The following is a 23,815-nucleotide window of genomic DNA, read 5'->3' as shown; positions in this document are numbered from 1 at the left end:
CAACGCGTGTAGCATAGGCCTCACAGTGCCCGAAATTCCCGACACACTGCATGCGTACCACCAAATCCCTTGTCTCCTCATCAGGCAAACTGGGACTTGTAGAGCTGCTCCTGTCATCTGCTCCCCAGTCCCACAGACATCTATCCCCTCCTCCAAGGATCCAAACCGATGCTGAAAGCTGGGGGACCCTGTATCAATTGCGCCGGCCTACCCTTCACTCGTCACACTGGGAGCCTTCTTCCCGGGAGGCCATTGATTCCCTTCTGCCTTGATAAAAGTTGGTTCTGTCCATGAAGGTGTAACTTGCCCTCTTCCTGGCTGCGACTCGGCCTGAATCACCTGGGTGCACTTCACCTCTGAGGTGTAAGTCTCCCTGGTCTGGCAAATGGCAGTGTAAGTCTGCACCAGCGGCCCCGGCTCTGGCATCGCTCAGAGCACTCCCCTTCCTCTGCCTACAGGGATTCTCATGAGTGCCCGTGCTTCTTGAGTGAAGCCTGTCTCCCAGATCACACATAACTTCCTGGGCTGACTCTCACTCGGCACCACCTGCACCAGCAAATTACCGGAGTGTCCTCATGGACTCCAGGCACGCAGCCGTGTGAACATATTCAAGCATTGGTGACATACCAGCCCAAGATGCTCCTTGTCCTCCCCACTGCACAGCGCCAGTCCTCCCTTGGGCACTAACCGCACTCCGGTGTCCCACAGGACCGACTCCGGTAACTTCATCAACTTTTTAGGTATTCCGCCAACACGTGGGATAGTCCCTGCGCTCCGGCGCACTCCAACATCCGCCATCTTGCTCCTCCACACACGTATCTCCCTCTCAGCTACACCCGAAGGTGGAAGTGATGTCTCAGCTCCCTTCCTCCGTTCGGATTGGCAGTCTGTGGGCGGCGACTCCACCCACAACTCTAGACTAGCTGACTCTCTGGCAGTGGCTCCTCCTGTTAGCAGATCTCTTCGCAGTGCAGTAACCTCTTCACTGCTGCACCAACTCTGCTCATCCAACATGAAGATCACTGCCTGGCAGATTGTGCTCCTCAATCCACACACATCCACCATCTCTGTCTGTACTTGGGCCTCAAATGCACTTCCATCTCGCCAAGCCAACTGACCTCCCACACTGTTTATGAAAATTGTCCCTGTCGTGGAAATGAATGGAGCTTGGAGCATAGAAATTCGCTCGGTGTGCTGAAAACTTCGCTGCGCTGAAAAGCGTACTTGTAGATATTAATACGCGCCAAACACCATTATTCCCTTTTACTGGAAAGTACAATGTACCTCTCTTTTGTATAAGGTTATCCCAGCGCTCGGTGACAAAGAAAGAAACGCTCGCTGTAGTCAATTCGATGCCAACTGAAGTATCTCTGTGTGTCCTACAGAGCAGAGCTCAGGTTTATTTACAGTCAGAGAACAAAAGGGGGGTTACAAGGGAGTGGCTTCAAGACCACCAATCACAGACATGTATACATTCAAAAGTACAATAGGAAAGGGGAGTGAATGTTTATGGACAAACACGGCCGTGTGCAGAGACTCCAACTGCCAAGTGAAAGCAACATGGCTGCCACATGGATTCTTATGGACTCGGCCACGCTAATTCACAAGCATGCACTCTCATCATAACCTGTTAGAGTGAATCCTTTATAATATAGTTCATAAAAACCATGTTTGATAGTGATCATGCTATTGTTCCAGTGATTGGACTTTATTTATTATTATTATTATATCTGCAAAAGACAATAGCAGCAGTATTTCAATCATATGGATCAAATATGACAGAAAGAGGCCAGCCATTAATCCTGGTAAAGGGCAGATATTATTAAAACAATAAGAATTCCACATGATAAACATATCTCCGCAGTGAATACCGGGGCCCCGGCTGGCTGATATACATTTGTGCGGTGGAGTTCTCCTTGCACTGCCATAGATCCGGACCGGCACCACCTATAGGATGATCAGGCTACAAGTAGCCTGCAGTCTAGATTTAATTGAAGATTTCCACTAACAGGTCTTTCCTCAATGTCAGTTAAAGCAATATTCGCTGTGCATAGCAATTACCGGTAAACTGACACTGGGAGACATAATGGCAATTTACATAAAAATACATTCTTAAGAAACATCCACATAAATATTAATAACATTTCCACAACATCCCACTGTCAGGCATTGCACGGCCGACACTTTTATCCACAGCTCGTGTACAGACATGACTTCCCCTACTGTCTTAGAAAATTGTCCCGCTGTCATGAATTGCACGGTCAACACTTTTCTTCATAGTGCATGTACAGACACGACACCCGACACACCGATCCCTCTGTCCTGGGTCACTACTTTCTTCATCCACACTTGCACCGATTACTGTAAAACAGACACTTTATTTTTGTACAATACAGTGCATCTCCTCGTCATCAACTCTCCTGCATTTTACTCGAGAACAGATACAGTTTCTTAGGTGAAAGTCTGTTTGTTGTCCATGGCAACCACCATTACTAACTTGACTTGTCAGCACACTTTCACTAATCACTGTAAGGCAGACATTTTCCTCTTCATTGACACCCCAGTACATCACTGGGGAGGCGCCGCACCGTCACACATCTCGTCCACGGTCCGCGCTGCAGGCGGCCGCGGTCATCTACAAGTTTTATGCAAACCGCTCATTGATACCATCATAACTGTAAGTGCATGTCTATTTATACTATTAAATTGTTTAGAGGTAATGCACTATTGTTCATTTCTCCCTGGGTACACTCTGAGGGATTGTCTCCAAGCATACATGTTTGATGCCCCGTACACACGTGCAGATTATCTGCAGACTTACCTTTTCTATGTAGTGCAAGGGCCTGCCTGATTGCATACAAATTGAAAGTGTTTAGGTTTGACCTCATATTATATGGTTTTGGTAAGTCTGCAGACAAAAGTCTGCAGATAATCTGCACGTGTGTATGGGGCATGAGTGTGATTGCATTGTGAATCACCTGGATGTGTTTCTACCTTAATGAGGAGAGAGGAGTATTTCCATTGGACAATACATGCATTCTCATGTTGGTTTTTTAGTAAGAGGCTTATATTGATTTTGGGTGTCCACGCGTGGCAAGTAGGCAAGCACCTAACAGGAATTTGCACCGTTGGATTTGGAAGTCTACATTTCATTTTGTTTATACACCAGTGATTTATGGACTTTTTTTTATGTGTATACATTTTTTCCACTTCACTTTTTTTCTATACATTTGTGTATTGGTGTTTACAGTGCCTTGCGAAAGTATTCGGCCCCCTTTAACTTTTCGACCTTTTGCCACATTTCAGGCTTCAAACATAAAGATATAAAACTGTAATTTTTTTTTTGAAGAATCAACAACAAGTGGGACACAATCATGAAGTGGAAGGAAATTTATTGGATATTTCAAACTTTTTAACAAATAAAAAACTGAAAAATTGGGCGTGCAAAATTATTCAGCCCTTTTACTTTCAGTGCAGCAAACTCTCTCCAGAAGTTCAGTGAGGATCGCTGAGCGCCGGTTCACATACACGCGACGCTACTTCCCGGGGCGACCTCCGAGATCGCGGTGCGAGCAGCGCGCCGCGACCTCGGAGCGGCCGCCACAGACTTCATAACATTGAAGTCTATGGCGGTCACCTCCTGGTCGCCCCAAAGAAGCTCCGGACGCTTTTTCTGAGTCGGAGCGACTTGTGTCGCTCCTATTAGAACGGGTCCGCAGCTTCCCTACCAGGTCGCCTCACAGGTCGCCTTAGTGTGAACAGGGGCTTAATGATCCAATGTTGACCTAAATGACTAATGATGATAAATAGAATCCACCTGTGTGTAATCAAGTCTCCGTATAAATGCACCTGCACTGTGATAGTCTCAGAGGTCCGTTTAAAGCACAGAGAGCATCATGAAGAACAAGGAACACACCAGGCAGGTCCGAGATACTGTTGTGGAGAAGTTTAAAGCCGGATTTGGATACAAAAAGATTTCCCAAGCTTTAAACATCCCAAGGAGCACTGTGCAAGCGATAATATTGAAATGGAAGGAGTATCAGACCACTGCAAATCTACGAAGACCTGGCCGTCCCTCTAAACTTTCAGCTCCTACAAGGAGAAGACTGATCAGAGATGCAGCCAAGAGGCCCATGATCACTCTGGATGAACTGCAGAGATCTACAGCTGAGGTGGGAGACTCTGTCCATAGGACAACAATCAGTCGTATACTGCACAAATCTGCCCTTTATGGAAGAGTGACAAGAAGAAAGACATTTCTTAAAGATATCCATAAAAAGTGTTGTTTAAAGTTTGCCACAAGCCACCTGGGAGACACCAAACATGTGGAAGAAGGGGCTCTGCTCAGATGAAACCAAAATCAAACTTTTTGGCAACAATGCAAAACGTTATGTTTGGCGTAAAAGCAACACAGCTCATCACCCTGAACACACCATCCCCACTGTGAAACATGGTGGTGGCAGCATCATGGTTTGGGCCTGCTTTTCTTCAGCAGGGACAGGGAAGATGGTTAAAATTGATGGGAAGATGGATGGAGCCAAATACAGGACTATTCTGGAAGAAAACCTGATGGAGTCTGCAAAAGACCTGAGACTGGGACGGAGATTTGTCTTCCAACAAGACAATGATCCAAAACATAAAGCAAAATCTACAATGGAATGGTTCACAAATAAACATATCCAGGTGTTAGAATGGCCAAGTCAAAGTCCAGACCTGAATCCAATCAAGAATCTGTGGAAAGAACTGAAAACTGTTTACAAACGCTCTCCATCCAACCTCACTGAGCTCCAGCTGTTTTGCAAGGAGGAATGGGAAAAAATTTCAGTCTCTCGATGTGCAAAACTGATAGAGACATACCCCAAGCGACTTACAGCTGTAATCGCAGCTAAAGGTGGCGCTACAAAGTATTAACTTAAGGGGGCTGAATAATTTTGCACGCCCAATTTTTCAGTTTTTTATTTGTTAACAAAGTTTGAAATATCCAATAAATTTCGTTCCCCTTCATGATTGTGTCCCACTTGTTGTTGATTCTTCACAAAAAATTACAGTTTTATATCTTTATGTTTGAAGCCTGAAATGTAGCAAAAGGTCGCAAAGTTCAAGGGGGCCGAATACTTTCGCATTGTATATAGTCAGTGGTCAGAATGTTATGGCTGATTGGTGTGTACAGAGAGGGGGGTATATACTGTACATATATCTATATATATTTGGGGATATATATACCACTATTGGAGTTAATGGTATTCAGTTTAGTGCTCCACCCTGGAAGCTGTTGTGCGTTGTGCTGAAAGGACCTCCGCCCTCCTCCTCCCTGGGTGAACGCTCCTCGCCCCTCGTCCCCGGGTGTACGGTCCGCGCCCGGCTCACGTCTGTCACCTGGATTTACTTATAGTAACTGGAAGCAGAGAGAAATGTGAGACGTCGGATGACTGTGACACGGGGGACTCCGCTCTGCCAACAGCCCAGAAATTAACCCCGAATCACACAATCACAGCCCACCGTTATCCAATCACAGGGGCCACAGCCCACCGTTATCCAAACACAGGGGCCACAGCTCACTGTTATCCAATCACAGGGGCCACAGGCCACCACAGTCCAGTCACAGTCCACTTTATCCAATCAGAGGGGCCACAGCCCACCGTTATCTAAACACAGGGGCCACAGCCCACTGTTATCCAATCACAAGGGCCACAGCCCACCGTTATCCAAACACAAGGGCCACAGCCCACCTTTATCCAATCACAGCCTACCATATCCAATCAGAGGGGCCACAGCCCAACATAATACAACCAGAGGGGCCACAGCCCAACATAATACAACCAGAGGGGCCACAGCCCAACATAATACAACCAGAGGGTCCACAGTCCACTGTTATCCAATCACAGGGGCCACAGCCCACCATTATCCAATCACAGGGTCCACAGCCCACTGTTATCCAATCACAGGGGCCACAGGCCACCACAGTCCAGTCACAGTCCACTTTATCCAATCAGAGGGGCCACAACCCAACATAATAAAATCAGAGGGGTCACAGCCCCCTGTAATACAAGGTGTGGGTCTCTGTACAGGACTATTTACAATAAACTTACAGAAGAATATTTCATCATATATTATTCTCAGACAATTGGCCCCAATGTTCCCATTAATTTCAGAGAATTGATGGGCACTGATGAGGTGGCACTGATGAGCACTGATAGGCGGCACTGATGGGTGGCACTGATAGGCAGCACTGATAGGCGGCACTGATGGGAGGCACTGATAGGTGACACTGATGAGCAATGATAGGCGGCACTGATGAGCCCTGACAGGCGGCACTGACGGGCGGCACTGATGGGCACTGACGGGCGGCACTGATTAGCACTGATTGTGGGCACTGATGATGGGCACCGATGGTGGGCACTGTGGGCACTGTTTTTGAGTATTTCTGTAATCAGTGCCCTGATTACCTTTTCTAGGTTCCCCTTTTAGGAGGAGCCGCTGATTGGCTCTCCTCACCACACAATCTGACAGTGTGAGGCGAGGAGAGCCGGTAAGTGGCACGTCCTCATTTACATGTGACTGGCTGTGATTGGACACAGCCAATCACATGGGTAAAGAGCCAAGTCATTGGCTCTTTACAAATATTGGTAGATTGCTAGGACACGGCACGGCCTCGATCGCCGCACTGCGTGCCCCGCGGGCGCGTGAGAGAGGCTGTTCTGGTGCGCCGTCATATGACGGCCTCCCAGAACAATAGTCGCACTGCTCTGCCGTCATTTGACGCCGGGCGGGTGAGATGTGGTTAAATTAGGGATGGGGGAAGGGAAGAGTGGGCTACTCCAACTTGAACTATTCACATTAGATGAGGACTCCTGACTGAAGATGCAGCCAGGCTGCTGATTCACCTTGTCACTTAGATGAATTTAGGATTACTTGTTAGGATAAATTATCTTGGGGATACACACCTCTGACTATCCTACACTAGGGTGGCCCCCCTCAGGTCAGGCCCCTAGACAGGATCCCCTGTACTCATGATACTGTTTTTCTAGGGTCTCCAGTGTCTCTACCCCCTCAGTCAGCTCTTTTCGACCTCTGAGCTCAGCTCCTTCCTTCTGGTCCCCAGGCCGACTGCCTGTGTCCGCGTGCCACTGCTATAGAGGAGGAGGCAGCCGCTACCCTCCCTCCAGGACTCTGCTCACCAGCCAAAGACCCCCAGCACATGTGTTCCTGGCTTTTATACCACACCCCACAATGCACTGAGACAATCAGTCTGTGCCAATCACTGGGGCTGTATCAAAGCCTGTGTACCCATTGGTCAGATTTCCTCCACTGTCCAATATGCCTCCCTATTGGACCAGTGTGCAACACTCCCCTAGACCAGATGAATCACACACTGAGCACCATGAGCAGACCTAACTCACAGACCCCGCTCTCTGGTAGGCAGAAAGCAATATAAAATGTTCCTGCTACTCCTCTGATAGGCAGACAGAGACAAAAATTATACCCCTAGCACCTACCTAGGAGGGCGCTACACCATTATTATCAGACAATCGGCCCTCATCAATGCCAGAGAATTGGCCCCCATGTTCCCATTATTGTCAGAGAATTGGCCCCCATCAATGCCAGACAATTGACCCTCATGTTCCCGTTAATATCAGACAATTGGCCCCCATTTTCCCATTAATGTCAGACAATTGGCCCCATCATACACAGCAGTTTCCCTACAGGGCCCCCATTATGCATTGCAGTTTTCCTATGGGCCCCCATCATACATAGCACTTTCCCTACAGGGCCCCATCATACATAGCAGTTTTCCTATGGGGCCCCTTCATACACAGCTGGTTTCCCTATGTGGGGCCCCATCATACACAGCAGTTTCCCTATGTGGCCCCCATCATACATAGTAGTTTTTCTATGGGGCCCCATCATAGATAGCAGTTTTCCTACGGGCCCCCATCATCCATAGCAGGGGCCCCATCATACATAGCAGGGGCCCCATCATACACAGCAAAGGCCCCTGGTTGGAGCTCCATGAAGGTCTCCTCGGTAACCCAGTAGATAAATGTGAAGTAAAGTGAATGATTGGAATGGTGATGATGATGATGAGGATGATGGTGATGATGATGATGGATCTCTCTCTCTCCTTCCTCACAGAGGGAACTTCCAGGGTCGGAAGCCGTTCACAGTGGGGGCCCCATGTACCGCCTGCCCGGAGACACACACCTGTAAGGATTCTCTGTGTGGAGGTAATTACAAATCCAACAATAACTCGTATTTACACCAAATTATAGAAAATTCAGATCCATCACCAATTTATCAATCCAAAAACCCCGGAACCCGGAGCCTTGAGGACTAGTGTTGAGCGAACACGGACTGTATTATTCGTGTTCGTACCGAATAATTGGATTTTTTGTACCCGAACACGGACACGGACACTTTACTGTATGTTCGGGTAAAAATCCGTGTTCGGTCGTTTTATTTCCGGGTTTTGCATGCTTTGGCGCTCTTTTCATGGCGGGCTTTCAACAGCCAATCAACAATCGTTTAACTGGTGTGCCTTAAGCCATCCCAGCCATGCCTGCAAATGTCTCACTAGCTGTGATTGGCCGTCTGAAGCATGTGACCAAGTCTTTATAAGTTCGAGGCAGCCGCAGCGGCGTCATTATGCTGCTTAGATTCAGGGACAGAGCACACATCAACGTGCTGGCTGCTGATTAGGGAAAGATAGGCAGGAAAAAACCATTTGTGTCCGGATAGAATTGAGGGACAGGTCGGAGTGTTTAGGCAGGGCGAGTTGTAGGCATTTTAGGGATAGAGTCTGCTGAATTATAGGGTCAGTGTCTTCTACAAACTACAATCGATATTGCTGTGTGGGGGGTGGGGTGAATCTGCACTCAATCCTGATCTACGATCTCTTCTCAATCCTGTTAGGGACAGAGTCTGCTGAATTTTAGGGAAACTGTGTTCTACAAACTACAATCGATATTGCTGTGTGGTGTGGGATTGGAGATAGGCAGGTGTCAGTGATCCACATCCATTTTTCTGTGTGTGAGCTGCAGTGAACACAATCTTTTTGGGCTGCAGTGAACACAATCTTTTTGGGCTGCAGTGAACACAATCTTTGTGGGGTGCAGTGAACACAATCTTTTTGGGGTGCAGTGAACACAATCCTTTTTGGTGTGCAGTGAACACAATCTTTGTGGGGTGCAGTGAACAAAATCCTTTGTGGGGTGCAGTGAACAACATCCTTTTTGGGGTGCAGTGAACACAATCTTTTTGGGGTGCAGTGAACAAAATCCTTTGTGGGGTGCAGTGAACACAATCTTTTTGGGGTGCAGTGAACAAAATCCTTTTTGGGGTGCAGTGAACAACATCCTTTTTGGGGTGCAGTGAACACAATCTTTTTGGGGTGCAGTGAACAAAATCCTTTGTGGGGTACAGTGAACACAATCTTTTTGGGGTGGAGTGAACAACATCCTTTTTGGGGTGCAGTGAACAAAATCCTTTTTGGGGTGCAGTGAACAAAATCATTTTTGGGGTGCAGTGAACACAATCTTTTTGGGGTGCAGTGAACACAATCTTTGTGGGGTGCAGTGAACACAATCTTTTTGGGGTGCAGTGAACACAATCCTTTTTGGTGTGCAGTGAACACAATCTTTGTGGGGTGCAGTGAACAAAATCCTTTGTGGGGTGCAGTGAACAACATCCTTTTTGGGGTGCAGTGAACACAATCTTTTTGGGGTGCAGTGAACAAAATCCTTTGTGGGGTGCAGTGAACACAATCTTTTTGGGGTGCAGTGAACAAAATCCTTTTTGGGGTGCAGTGAACAACATCCTTTTTGGGGTGCAGTGAACACAATCTTTTTGGGGTGCAGTGAACAAAATCCTTTGTGGGGTACAGTGAACACAATCTTTTTGGGGTGGAGTGAACAACATCCTTTTTGGGGTGCAGTGAACAAAATCCTTTTTGGGGTGCAGTGAACAAAATCATTTTTGGGGTGCAGTGAACACAATCTTTTTGGGGTGCAGTGAACACAATCTTTGTGGGGTGCAGTGAACACAATCTTTTTGGGGTGGAGTGAACAACATCCTTTTTGGGGTGCAGTGAACAACATCCTTTTTGGGGTGCAGTGAACACAATCTTTTTGGGGTGCAGTGAACACAATCTTTGTGGGGTACAGTGAACAGAATCTTTGTGGGGTGCAGTGAACACAATCTTTGGGGGGTACAGTGAACACAATCTTTTTGGGGTGCAGTGAACACAATCTTTTTGGGGTGGAGTGAACAAAATCATTTTTGGGGTGCAGTGAACAACATCCTTTTTGGGGTGCAGTGATCAAAATCCTTTTTGGGCTGCAGTGAACACAATCTTTTTGGGCTGCAGTGAACACAATCTTTTTGGGGTGCAGTGAACAAAATCTTTTTGGGGTGCAGTGAACACAATCCTTTTTGGTGTGCAGTGAACACAATCTTTGTGGGGTGCAGTGAACAAAATCCTTTGTGGGGTGCAGTGAACACAATCTTTTTGGGGTGCAGTGAACAAAATCCTTTTTGGGGTGCAGTGAACAACATCCTTTTTGGGGTGCAGTGAACACAATCTTTTTGGGGTGCAGTGAACAAAATCCTTTGTGGGGTGCAGTGAACACAATCTTTTTGGGGTGCAGTGAACACAATCTTTTTGGGGTGGAGTGAACAACATCCTTTTTGGGGTGCAGTGAACAAAATCCTTGTTGGGGTGCAGTGAACAAAATCATTTTTGGGGTGCAGTGAACACAATCTTTTTGGGGTGCAGTGAACACAATCTTTTTGGGGTGCAGTGAACACAATCCTTTTTGGTGTGCAGTGAACACAATCTTTGTGGGGTGCAGTGAACAAAATCCTTTGTGGGGTGCAGTGAACACAATCTTTTTGGGGTGCAGTGAACAAAATCCTTTTTGGGGTGCAGTGAACAACATCCTTTTTGGGGTGCAGTGAACACAATCTTTTTGGGGTGCAGTGAACAAAATCCTTTGTGGGGTGCAGTGAACACAATCTTTTTGGGGTGCAGTGAACACAATCTTTTTGGGGTGGAGTGAACAACATCCTTTTTGGGGTGCAGTGAACAAAATCATTTTTGGGGTGCAGTGAACACAATCTTTTTGGGGTGCAGTGAACAAAATCCTTTTTGGGGTGCAGTGAACAAAATCATTTTTGGGGTGCAGTGAACACAATCTTTTTGGGGTGCAGTGAACACAATCTTTGTGGGGTGCAGTGAACACAATCTTTTTGGGGTGGAGTGAACAACATCCTTTTTGGGGTGCAGTGAACAACATCCTTTTTGGGGTGCAGTGAACACAATCTTTTTGGGGTGGAGTGAACAACATCCTTTTTGGGGTGCAGTGAACAACATCCTTTTTGGGGTGCAGTGAACACAATCTTTTTGGGGTGCAGTGAACACAATCTTTGTGGGGTACAGTGAACAGAATCTTTGTGGGGTGCAGTGAACACAATCTTTGGGGGGTACAGTGAACACAATCTTTTTGGGGTGCAGTGAACACAATCTTTTTGGGGTGGAGTGAACAAAATCATTTTTGGGGTGCAGTGAACAACATCCTTTTTGGGGTGCAGTGATCAAAATCCTTTTTGGGCTGCAGTGAACACAATCTTTTTGGGCTGCAGTGAACACAATCTTTTTGGGGTGCAGTGAACAAAATCTTTTTGGGGTGCAGTGAACACAATCCTTTTTGGTGTGCAGTGAACACAATCTTTGTGGGGTGCAGTGAACAAAATCCTTTGTGGGGTGCAGTGAACACAATCTTTTTGGGGTGCAGTGAACAAAATCCTTTTTGGGGTGCAGTGAACAACATCCTTTTTGGGGTGCAGTGAACACAATCTTTTTGGGGTGCAGTGAACAAAATCCTTTGTGGGGTGCAGTGAACACAATCTTTTTGGGGTGCAGTGAACACAATCTTTTTGGGGTGGAGTGAACAACATCCTTTTTGGGGTGCAGTGAACAAAATCCTTGTTGGGGTGCAGTGAACAAAATCATTTTTGGGGTGCAGTGAACACAATCTTTTTGGGGTGCAGTGAACACAATCTTTTTGGGGTGCAGTGAACACAATCCTTTTTGGTGTGCAGTGAACACAATCTTTGTGGGGTGCAGTGAACAAAATCCTTTGTGGGGTGCAGTGAACACAATCTTTTTGGGGTGCAGTGAACAAAATCCTTTTTGGGGTGCAGTGAACAACATCCTTTTTGGGGTGCAGTGAACACAATCTTTTTGGGGTGCAGTGAACAAAATCCTTTGTGGGGTGCAGTGAACACAATCTTTTTGGGGTGCAGTGAACACAATCTTTTTGGGGTGGAGTGAACAACATCCTTTTTGGGGTGCAGTGAACAAAATCCTTTTTGGGGTGCAGTGAACAAAATCATTTTTGGGGTGCAGTGAACACAATCTTTTTGGGGTGCAGTGAACACAATCTTTGTGGGGTGCAGTGAACACAATCTTTTTGGGGTGGAGTGAACAACATCCTTTTTGGGGTGCAGTGAACAACATCCTTTTTGGGGTGCAGTGAACACAATCTTTTTGGGGTGCAGTGAACACAATCTTTGTGGGGTACAGTGAACAGAATCTTTGTGGGGTGCAGTGAACACAATCTTTGGGGGGTACAGTGAACACAATCTTTTTGGGGTGCAGTGAACACAATCTTTGTGGGGTGCAGTGAACACAATCTTTTTGGGGTGGAGTGAACAAAATCATTTTTGGGGTGCAGTGAACAACATCCTTTTTGGGGTGCAGTGATCAAAATCCTTTTTGGGCTGCAGTGAACACAATCTTTTTGGGCTGCAGTGAACACAATCTTTTTGGGGTGCAGTGAACAAAATCTTTTTGGGGTGCAGTGAACACAATCCTTTTTGGTGTGCAGTGAACACAATCTTTGTGGGGTGCAGTGAACAAAATCCTTTGTGGGGTGCAGTGAACACAATCTTTTTGGGGTGCAGTGAACAAAATCCTTTTTGGGGTGCAGTGAACAACATCCTTTTTGGGGTGCAGTGAACACAATCTTTTTGGGGTGCAGTGAACAAAATCCTTTGTGGGGTGCAGTGAACACAATCTTTTTGGGGTGCAGTGAACACAATCTTTTTGGGGTGGAGTGAACAACATCCTTTTTGGGGTGCAGTGAACAAAATCCTTGTTGGGGTGCAGTGAACAAAATCATTTTTGGGGTGCAGTGAACACAATCTTTTTGGGGTGCAGTGAACACAATCTTTGTGGGGTGCAGTGAACACAATCTTTTTGGGGTGTAGTGAACAACATCCTTTTTGGGGTGCAGTGAACAACATCCTTTTTGGGGTGCAGTGAACACAATCTTTTTGGGGTGCAGTGAACACAATCTTTGTGGGGTACAGTGAACAGAATCTTTGTGGGGTGCAGTGAACACAATCTTTGGGGGGTGCAGTGAACACAATCTTTGTGGGGTGCAGTGAACACAATCTTTTTGGGGTGGAGTGAACAAAATCATTTTTGGGGTGCAGTGAACAACATCCTTTTTGGGGTGCAGTGATCAAAATCCTTTTTGGGGTGCAGTGAACACAATCTTTTTGGGGTGCAGTGAACAAAATCCTTTGTGGGGTGCAGTGAACAGAATCTTTGTGGGGTGCAGTGAACACAATCTTTGGGGGGGTACAGTGAACACAATCTTTTTGGGGTGCAGTGAACACAATCTTTGTGGGGTACAGTGAACAGAATCTTTGTGGGGTGCAGTGAACACAATCTTTGGGGGGTACAGTGAACACAATCTTTTTGGGGTGCAGTGAACACAATCTTTGTGGGGTACAGTGAACACAATCTTTTTGGGGTGCAGTGAACAACATCCTTTTAGGGTGCAGTGAACACAATCTTTGTGGGGTACAGTGAACAGAATCTTTGTGGGGTACAGTGAACACAATCTTTTTGGGGTGCAGTGAACACAATCTTTGTGGGGTACAGTGAACACAATCTTTGGGGGGTACAGTGAACACAATCTTTGTGGGGTGCAGTGAACACAATCTTTGGGGGGTACAGTGAACACAATCTTTGTGGGGTGCAGTGAACACAATCATTGTGGGGTGCAGTGAACTCAATCTTTGTGGGGTACAGTGAACACAATCTCATACTTCTGAAGGTTTGAGGGTGCTGCCTGTTCCATACTCCCCCTACTCCTAGCCTTTTAGGGGTACAAACAATAGTAATTGGGGCCTAGTGTGGTTGTGTACGTGTGATATACATACACTTTTTTTGGGATCATATTTTCTATTCCGCTATTTAATCAAAAACCTTTGGGGATCAGTTAAATTGGGGGATAGTCTGTGTTGGTACGTGTGAGAGAGATCCACCTTTCCAAGTTTTTGGGGTTCATCTCATACTTCTGAAGATTTGAGGGTGCTGCATGTTCCATACTCCTCTTCCTCATCCTCCCTTTAGGGTAGGAAAAAATTTAATCGGGCCTAGTCTGTGTTTGTACGTGTGAGATACACAGTTTTTTATCCTATTCCGCTATTCAATACACACCCTTTTGGTGTAAAAAACATTAAATTGCGGCATAGTTTGCATATTTGACATTTGCATATATTGTGCCTTGTTGCGCTGTTTTGAGTACTCCACCAACATGGCCAGTGGCAATGACGCCGTTCTCAGCTTAACTATCCCACTTCTATGCCTCCTTGAAAAAACAATTTGGGCGATGATGGAAGAGGATGTGGCACAGGATGAGGAGGAGGAGGAGGATGAAGAGGTAACATTTCCAAGGCTTTCAGGGCAGTCATTCGCAAGGGGCTCCGAGGGTGGGTTCCTGCACACACAAACGCCAGGGACACAATTGTCCAGCAGGGGCACAGTTCTGGAGGATGAGGAGGATGAGGAGGAGGAGGAGCTGGAGGAGGAGATGGAACCATGTTCACAGCAGGGTGGCACCCAGGCCAGCTCATGGCCATCACTGGTGCGTGGCTGGGGGGATACAGAGGACACGGACGATACACCTCCCACAGAGGACAGCCTTTCGTTGCCTCTGGGCAGCCTGGCACACATGAGCGATTACATGCTGCAGTGTCTCCACAACGACCGCCGAGTTGCCCACATTCTAACTTGTGCTGATTACTGGGTGGCCACGCTGCTGGATCCCCGTTACAAGGACAACGTACCGTCCTTAATTCACTCACTGGAGCGCGATCGCAAGATGTGCGAGTACAAGCGCACGCTGGTAGACGCCATGCTGCTGGCATTCCCATCTGACAGCGGGGCCACAGTGGAAGAACAAGGCAGAGGAGGAGGAGGAGGAGGTCGCCAACGCAACCAGGGCACCGCCAGCACCTCAGAAGGCAGGGTTAGCATGGCCGAAATGTGGAAAAGCTTTGTCAGCACGCCACAACAAACAGCAGCACCAGCAGCTCAGATGGAACGTCTTAGCAGGAGGCAGCATTTCACCAACATGGTGGAGCAGTATGTGTGCACACGCCTACATGTAGTGAATGACGGGTCTGCCCCCTTCAACTTCTGGGTCTCCAAATTGGGCACATGGCTTGAGCTTGCCCTTTACGCCTTGGAGGTGCTGGCGTGCCCTGCAGCCAGTGTATTATCTGAACGGGTATTTAGCACGGCTGGGGGCGTTATAACAGACAAGCGCAGCCGCCTGTCCAGAGACAATGTGGACAAGCTCACGTTCATTAAAATGAACCAGGCATGGATCCCACGGGACTTTTCCGTACCTTATGCAGAATAGCAATGGATACCGACCTTACCCACCCATTGTTCCATTTTTGCTCTTTCTCACTCTTTTGGGGTGTACCCTCATTTAAAATTTTTGAAAAGAAGCAGTGTTGGCTACCTCGTCCTCCTCCTCAGGGCCAGATTAATGTAGGGGCTATTGGAGCTGCAGCTCCAGGCCCCTACCTTTTATATAGGCCCCGGGTTGGCCATATTCACTGTTACCGCTCTTCTGTCACTTGTAAACACAGAAGTCTGGCTTCTATGCTCGCTTCCCCAGGCAGCACCCTCAGAACCTCCCCACACAGCGTGAAGGCCGGACAAGGAGGGACAGTTGGCGATGCATGGATGTGTTTATGGGCTTCAGAGACAGCATCCCATGTTGAATTAGGCATGCATGGCTGCACCCTTCCTCCTCTGGGTGCATGCCAAGGCACGGCCCTTAAGGCCCTTCAAAATCCTCAGCACCAAGCCCATGATGCTGTTAATCCGGCCCTGGTCCTCCTCCACCGCCGCTTCCACCTACACCGCCCATAGGTGTGCGCAGCCTATTGCATTAAGGTGTGCACCCCAAAGTTGAAATACACATGCATGTGTTTGCCAGCAGGGAGAGTAATGTATCGGGGCCATGTACCTGTAGGCAAGGAGAAATAGAGCAGAGCAGGTCCCAGGGAGATCTTTCCCATCTCCTCACTGGCAATGCTATGTGCCCTAGGTGATTAGGGTGTGCCCAGGCACACCCAGCACACCCTGTGCGCACGCCTATGTCACCGCCACATCCACCACCACCTCAACCTCCCTCCTACTCCATATGGGCCTCGTCCTTCAGAGATGAAGAAGAACATTGTTTTATTTTTCTGTTTTTTTTTTGTTGTTTTAAGTTATTTCCCTATCCACATTTGTTTGCAGAGCACTTGCCATGCTCTTAATTACGTTTTGCTGCCATTTGCAGCACTCTAGCCCTTTCCTTTGGTGTTTTAGAGCCATTTTAGTGCCTTAAAGTTCGGGTCCCCATTGACTTCAATGGGGTTCGGTGTCCGGGAAAAGTTCGGTAAAAGTCCGGGACACAGACCCGGACTTTTTTTTAAAGTTCGGCCGAACCCGTCGAACACGGACATCTAGGTGTCCGCTCAACCCTATTGAGGACCAATCATAGTTCTGTTTGTTGAACATTTTCCAAACACGATCCTATAAATAGCCTTCACCTACCCTTTAGTACATTCTACCACCTCTAGAATGTACTAAAGGGTTTGGGTTGCTAGGCATGGTGGGTGCTCGGTGTGGGTTGCTAGGCATGGTGGGTGCTCAGGGTGCGGGTTGCTAGGCATGGTGGGTGCTCAGGGTGCGGGTTGCTAGGCATGGTGGGTGCTCAGGGTGCGGGTTGCTAGGCATAGTGGGTGCTCAGGGTGTGGGTTGCTAGGCATGGTGGGTGCTCGGTGTGGGTTGCTAGGCATGGTGGATGCTCAGATTACTGCGGGTTGCTAGGCATGGTGGGTGTTCAGGGTGCAGGTTACTAGGCATGGGGAGTGCTCAGGGTGCAGGTTACTAGGCATGGGGGGTGCTCAGGGTGCGGGTTGCTAGGCATGGCGGGGTGCTCAGGGTGTGGGTTGCTAGGTATGGGGGGTGCTTAGGGTGTGGGTTGCTATGCATGGTGAGTACTTAGGGTGCAAGGCATGGTGGGTGCTCAGGGTGCGGGTTGCTAGGCATGGGGGGTGCTCAGGATGTGCGTTGCTAAGCATGGTGGGTGCTCAGGGTGCTGGTTGCTAGGCATGGGGGCTGCTCAGGGTGCAGGTTGCTAAGCATGGTGGGTGTTCAAGGTGTGGGTTGCAAGGCATGGTGGGTGTTCAGGGTGTGGGTTGCTAGGCATGGTGGGTGCTCAGGGTGTGGGTTGCTAGGCATGGTGGGTACTCAGGGTGTGGGTTGCTAGGCATGGTGGGTGCTCAGGGTGCGGGTTGCTAGGCATGGGGGGTGCTCAGGATGCGGGTTGCTAGGCATGGGGGGTGTTCAGGGTGTGGGTTGCTAGGCATGGTGGGTGTTCAGGGTGTGGGTTGCTAGGCATGGTGGGTGCTCAGGGTGCAGGTTACTAGGCATGGTGGGTGCTCAGGATGTGGGTGGCTAGGCATGGTGGGTGCTCAGGTTACTGCGGGTTGCTAGGCATTGTGGGTGTTCAAGGTGTGGGTTGCTAGGCATGGGGGGTGCTCAGGGTGTGGGTTGCTAGGCATGGTGGGTGCTCCGGGTGCAGGTTACTAGTCATGGGGGGGTGCTCAAGGTGCAGTTGCTATGCATGGTGGGTGTTCAGGGTGCGGGTTGCTAGGCATGGTGGGTGCTCAGGGTGGGTTGCTAGGCATGGTGGGTGTCTAGAGTTCGGGTTGCTAGGCATGGGGGGTGCTCAGAGTGCAGGTTGCTAAGCATGGTGGGTGTTCAAGGTGTGGGTTGCTAGGCATGGTGGGTGCTCAGGGTGCGGGTTGCTAGGCATGGTGGGTGTTCAGGGTGTGGGTTGCTAGGCATGGTGGGTACTCAGGGTGTGGGTTGCTAGGCATGGTGGGTGCTCAGGGTGCGGGTTGCTAGGCATGGTGGGTGCTCAGGGTGCGGGTTGCTAGGCATGGTGGGTGTTCAGGGTGTGGGTTGCTAGGCATGGTGGGTACTCAGGGTGCGGGTTGCTAGGCATGGTGGGTACTCAGGGTGTGGGTTGCTAGGCATGGTGGGTACTCAGGGTGTGGGTTGCTAGGCATGGTGGGTGTTCAGGGTGTGGGTTGCTAGGCATGGTGGGTGTTCAGGGTGTGGGTTGCTAGGCATGGTGGGTGCTCAGGGTGCAGGTTACTAGGCATGGTGGGTGCTCAGGATGTGGGTGGCTAGGCATGGTGGGTGCTCAGGTTACTGCGGGTTGCTAGGCATTGTGGGTGTTCAAGGTGTGGGCTGCTAGGCATGGGGGGTGCTCAGGGTGTGGGTTGCTAGGCATGGTGGGTGCTCCGGGTGCAGGTTACTAGTCATGGGGGGGTGCTCAAGGTGCAGTTGCTATGCATGGTGGGTGTTCAGGGTGCGGGTTGCTAGGCATGGTGGGGGCTCAGGGTGGGTTGCTAGGCATGGTGGGTGTCTAGAGTGCGGGTTGCTAGGCATGGGGGGTGCTCAGGGTGCAGGTTGCTAAGCATGGTGGGTGTTCAAGGTGTGGGTTGCTAGGCATGGTGGGTGCTCAGGTTACTGCGGGTTCCTAGGCATGGTGGGTGTTCAAGGTGTGGGTTGCTAGGCATGGTGGGTGCTCAGGGTGTGGGTGGCTAGGCATGGTGGGTGCTCAGGTTACTGCGGGTTGCAAGGCATGGTGGGTGTTCAAGGTGCAGGTTACTAGGCATGGGGGGTGCTCAGGGGGTAGGTTGCTAGGTATGGGGGGTGCTTAGAGTGTGGGTTGCTACTTATGGCGGGTGCTCAGGGTGTGGGTTGCTAGGCATGGTGGGTGTTCAAGGTTTGGGTTGCTAGGCATAGTGGGTGCTCGGGGTGTGGATTACTAGGCATGGGGGGTGCTCATGGGGTAGGTTGCTAGGCATGGTGGGTGTTCAGGGTGCAGGTTACTAGGCATGGGGGTTGTTCAGGGTTAGGCTTGCTAGGTATGGGGGTGCTCAGTGTGTGGGTTGCTAGGCATGGTGGGTGTTCAAGGTTTGGGTTGCTAGGCATAGTGGGTGCTCGGGGTGTGGATTACTAGGCATGGGGGGTGCTCAGGGTGCGGGTTGCTAGGCATGGTGGGTGCTCAGGGTGCAGGTTGCTAGGAATAGTGGGTGCTCAGGGTGTGGGTTGCTAGGCATGGTGGGTGCTCAGGGTGCGGGTTGCTAGGCATGGTGGGTGCTCAGGGTGCGGGTTGCTAGGCATGGTGGGTGCTCAGGGTGCGGGTTGTTAGGCATAGTGGGTGCTCAGGGTGTGGGTTGCTAGGCATGGTGGGTGCTCGGTGTGGGTTGCTAGGCATGGTGGATGCTCAGATTACTGCGGGTTGCTAGGCATGGTGGGTGTTCAGGGTGCAGGTTACTAGGCATGGGGGGTGCTCAGGGTGCAGGTTGCTAGGCATGGCGGGGTGCTCAGGGTGCTGGTTGCTAGGCATGGGGGGTGCTCAGGGTGCAGGTTGCTAAGCATGGTGGGTGTTCAAGGTGTGGGTTGCTAGGCATGGTGGGTGTTCAGGGTGTGGGTTGCTAGGCATGGTGGGTGCTCAGGGTGTGGGTTGCTAGGCATGGTGGGTACTCAGGGTGTGGGTTGCTAGGCATGGGGGGTGCTCAGGGGGTAGGTTGCTAGGCATGGTGGGTGTTCAGGGTGTGGGTTGCTAGGCATGGTGGGTGCTCAGGGTGCAGGTTACTAGGCATGGTGGGTACTCAGGGTGTGGGTTGCTAGGCATGGTGGGTACTCAGGGTGTGGGTTGCTAGGCATGGGGGGTGCTCAGGGGGTAGGTTGCTAGGCATGGTGGGTGTTCAGGGTGTGGGTTGCTAGGCATGGTGGGTGCTCAGGGTGCAGGTTACTAGGCATGGTGGGTGCTCAGGGTGCAGGTTACTAGGCATGGTGGGTGCTCAGGATGTGGGTGGCTCGGCATGGTGGGTGCTCAGGTTACTGCGGGTTGCTAGGCATTGTGGGTGTTCAAGGTGTGGGCTGCTAGGCATTGGGGGTGCTTAGGGTGTGGGTTGCTAGGCATGGTGGGTGCTCCGGGTGCAGGTTACTAGTCATGGGGGGGTGCTCAAGGTGCAGTTGCTATGCATGGTGGGTGTTCAGGGTGCGGGTTGCTAGGCATGGTGGGGGCTCAGGGTGGGTTGCTAGGCATGGTGGGTGTCTAGAGTGCGGGTTGCTAGGCATGGGGGGTGCTCAGGGTGCAGGTTGCTAAGCATGGTGGGTGTTCAAGGTGTGGGTTGCTAGGCATGGTGGGTGCTCAGGGTGCGGGTTGCTAGGCATGGTGGGTGTTCAGGGTGTGGGTTGCTAGGCATGGTGGGTACTCAGGGTGTGGGTTGCTAGGCATGGTGGGTGCTCAGGGTGCGGGTTGCTAGGCATGGTGGGTGCTCAGGGTGCGGGTTGCTAGGCATGGTGGGTGTTCAGGGTGTGGGTTGCTAGGCATGGTGGGTACTCAGGGTGCGGGTTGCTAGGCATGGTGGGTACTCAGGGTGTGGGTTGCTAGGCATGGTGGGTACTCAGGGTGTGGGTTGCTAGGCATGGTGGGTGTTCAGGGTGTGGGTTGCTAGGCATGGTGGGTGTTCAGGGTGTGGGTTACTAGGCATGGTGGGTGCTCAGGGTGCAGGTTACTAGGCATGGTGGGTGCTCAGGATGTGGGTGGCTAGGCATGGTGGGTGCTCAGGTTACTGCGGGTTGCTAGGCATTGTGGGTGTTCAAGGTGTGGGCTGCTAGGCATGGGGGGTGCTCAGGGTGTGGGTTGCTAGGCATGGTGGGTGCTCCGGGTGCAGGTTACTAGTCATGGGGGGGTGCTCAAGGTGCAGTTGCTATGCATGGTGGGTGTTCAGGGTGCGGGTTGCTAGGCATGGTGGGGGCTCAGGGTGGGTTGCTAGGCATGGTGGGTGTCTAGAGTGCGGGTTGCTAGGCATGGGGGGTGCTCAGGGTGCAGGTTGCTAAGCATGGTGGGTGTTCAAGGTGTGGGTTGCTAGGCATGGTGGGTGCTCAGGTTACTGCGGGTTCCTAGGCATGGTGGGTGTTCAAGGTGTGGGTTGCTAGGCATGGTGGGTGCTCAGGGTGTGGGTGGCTAGGCATGGTGGGTGCTCAGGTTACTGCGGGTTGCAAGGCATGGTGGGTGTTCAAGGTGCAGGTTACTAGGCATGGGGGGTGCTCAGGGGGTAGGTTGCTAGGTATGGGGGGTGCTTAGAGTGTGGGTTGCTACTTATGGCGGGTGCTCAGGGTGTGGGTTGCTAGGCATGGTGGGTGTTCAAGGTTTGGGTTGCTAGGCATAGTGGGTGCTCGGGGTGTGGATTACTAGGCATGGGGGGTGCTCATGGGGTAGGTTGCTAGGCATGGTGGGTGTTCAGGGTGCAGGTTACTAGGCATGGGGGTTGTTCAGGGTTAGGCTTGCTAGGTATGGGGGTGCTCAGTGTGTGGGTTGCTAGGCATGGTGGGTGTTCAAGGTTTGGGTTGCTAGGCATAGTGGGTGCTCGGGGTGTGGATTACTAGGCATGGGGGGTGCTCAGGGTGCGGGTTGCTAGGCATGGTGGGTGCTCAGGGTGCAGGTTGCTAGGAATAGTGGGTGCTCAGGGTGTGGGTTGCTAGGCATGGTGGGTGCTCAGGGTGCGGGTTGCTAGGCATGGTGGGTGCTCAGGGTGCGGGTTGCTAGGCATGGTGGGTGCTCAGGGTGCGGGTTGTTAGGCATAGTGGGTGCTCAGGGTGTGGGTTGCTAGGCATGGTGGGTGCTCGGTGTGGGTTGCTAGGCATGGTGGATGCTCAGATTACTGCGGGTTGCTAGGCATGGTGGGTGTTCAGGGTGCAGGTTACTAGGCATGGGGGGTGCTCAGGGTGCAGGTTGCTAGGCATGGCGGGGTGCTCAGGGTGCTGGTTGCTAGGCATGGGGGGTGCTCAGGGTGCAGGTTGCTAAGCATGGTGGGTGTTCAAGGTGTGGGTTGCTAGGCATGGTGGGTGTTCAGGGTGTGGGTTGCTAGGCATGGTGGGTGCTCAGGGTGTGGGTTGCTAGGCATGGTGGGTACTCAGGGTGTGGGTTGCTAGGCATGGGGGGTGCTCAGGGGGTAGGTTGCTAGGCATGGTGGGTGTTCAGGGTGTGGGTTGCTAGGCATGGTGGGTGCTCAGGGTGCAGGTTACTAGGCATGGTGGGTACTCAGGGTGTGGGTTGCTAGGCATGGTGGGTACTCAGGGTGTGGGTTGCTAGGCATGGGGGGTGCTCAGGGGGTAGGTTGCTAGGCATGGTGGGTGTTCAGGGTGTGGGTTGCTAGGCATGGTGGGTGCTCAGGGTGCAGGTTACTAGGCATGGTGGGTGCTCAGGGTGCAGGTTACTAGGCATGGTGGGTGCTCAGGATGTGGGTGGCTCGGCATGGTGGGTGCTCAGGTTACTGCGGGTTGCTAGGCATTGTGGGTGTTCAAGGTGTGGGCTGCTAGGCATTGGGGGTGCTTAGGGTGTGGGTTGCTAGGCATGGTGGGTGCTCCGGGTGCAGGTTACTAGTCATGGGGGGGTGCTCAAGGTGCAGTTGCTATGCATGGTGGGTGTTCAGGGTGCGGGTTGCTAGGCATGGTGGGGGCTCAGGGTGGGTTGCTAGGCATGGTGGGTGTCTAGAGTGCGGGTTGCTAGGCATGGGGGGTGCTCAGGGTGCAGGTTGCTAAGCATGGTGGGTGTTCAAGGTGTGGGTTGCTAGGCATGGTGGGTGCTCAGGTTACTGCGGGTTGCTAGGCATGGTGGGTGTTCAAGGTGTGGGTTGCTAGGCATGGTGGGTGCTCAGGTTACCTCGGGTTGCTAGGCATGGTGGGTTTTCAAGGTGTGGGTTACTAGACATGGTGGGTGCTCAGGGTGTGGGTGGCTAGGCATGGTGGGTGCTCAGGTTACTGCGGGTTGCAAGGCATGGTGGGTGTTCAAGGTGCAGGTTACTAGGCATGGGGGGTGCTCAGGGGGTAGGTTGCTAGGTATGGGGGGTGCTTAGAGTGTGGGTTGCTACTTATGGCGGGTGCTCAGGGTGTGGGTTGCTAGGCATGGTGGGTGTTCAAGGTTTGGGTTGCTAGGCATAGTGGGTGCTCGGGGTGTGGATTACTAGGCATGGGGGGTGCTCATGGGGTAGGTTGCTAGGCATGGTGGGTGTTCAGGGTGCAGGTTACTAGGCATGGGGGTTGTTCAGGGTTAGGCTTGCTAGGTATGGGGGTGCTCAGTGTGTGGGTTGCTAGGCATGGTGGGTGTTCAAGGTTTGGGTTGCTAGGCATAGTGGGTGCTCGGGGTGTGGATTACTAGGCATGGGGGGTGCTCAGGGTGCGGGTTGCTAGGCATGGTGGGTGCTCAGGGTGCAGGTTGCTAGGAATAGTGGGTGCTCAGGGTGTGGGTTGCTAGGCATGGTGGGTGCTCAGGGTGCGGGTTGCTAGGCATGGTGGGTGCTCAGGGTGCGGGTTGCTAGGCATGGTGGGTGCTCAGGGTGCGGGTTGTTAGGCATAGTGGGTGCTCAG

At 51.0% G+C, this 23,815-nt stretch overlaps 1 pseudogene across 1 annotated transcript in view; it reads left to right on the top strand.

Moving 5' to 3' along the window:
- Window positions 1-23,815, top strand: part of LOC309543142 — a 112,274-nt pseudogene that overhangs the window by 63,143 nt on the left and 25,316 nt on the right. Inside the window, exon 4 of the transcript XR_014226120.1 lies at window positions 8,134-8,225. The product of XR_014226120.1 is annotated as an uncharacterized misc_RNA (transcript). The remainder of the gene's footprint in view (window positions 1-8,133; window positions 8,226-23,815) is intronic.

This window comes from Pelophylax lessonae, assembly GCF_965119305.1.
Source record: "Pelophylax lessonae genome assembly, chromosome: 1".
Taxonomy (NCBI): domain Eukaryota; kingdom Metazoa; phylum Chordata; class Amphibia; order Anura; family Ranidae; genus Pelophylax; species Pelophylax lessonae.
This window is presented reverse-complemented; position numbering and strand designations above follow the sequence as displayed.